The 236-nt window shown below is 47.9% G+C and overlaps 1 non-coding gene across 1 annotated transcript; it reads left to right on the top strand.

Moving 5' to 3' along the window:
• The first annotated feature begins 101 nt into the window (after positions 1–101).
• On the top strand, positions 102–220 carry LOC118345787. Its single transcript, XR_004799259.1, has one exon. It is a non-coding gene; the product is annotated as a 5S ribosomal RNA (ribosomal RNA).
• The last annotated feature ends 16 nt before the right edge of the window (positions 221–236 follow it).

Raw genomic sequence — 236 nt, forward strand, 5'->3', positions numbered from 1 at the left:
GCGTAGCCATGGGTTTGGATCAGATCTCCGTTTGGATTGGGATCGGAAGGACGCTAGTATGTCGCTCAAGGATTATATGAATTTTAAGTAATTAGTTTGATGGGTGCGATCATACCAGCACTAATGCACCGAATCCCATCAGAACTCAGCAGTTAAGCGTGCTTGGGCGAGAGTAGTACTAGGATGGGTGACCTCCTGGGAAGTCCTCGTGTTGCACCCCTCGTTTTTGTTTTCTC

This window comes from Juglans regia, unplaced genomic scaffold (genome assembly GCF_001411555.2).
Source record: "Juglans regia cultivar Chandler unplaced genomic scaffold, Walnut 2.0 Scaffold_4587, whole genome shotgun sequence".
Taxonomy (NCBI): Eukaryota; Viridiplantae; Streptophyta; class Magnoliopsida; order Fagales; family Juglandaceae; genus Juglans; species Juglans regia.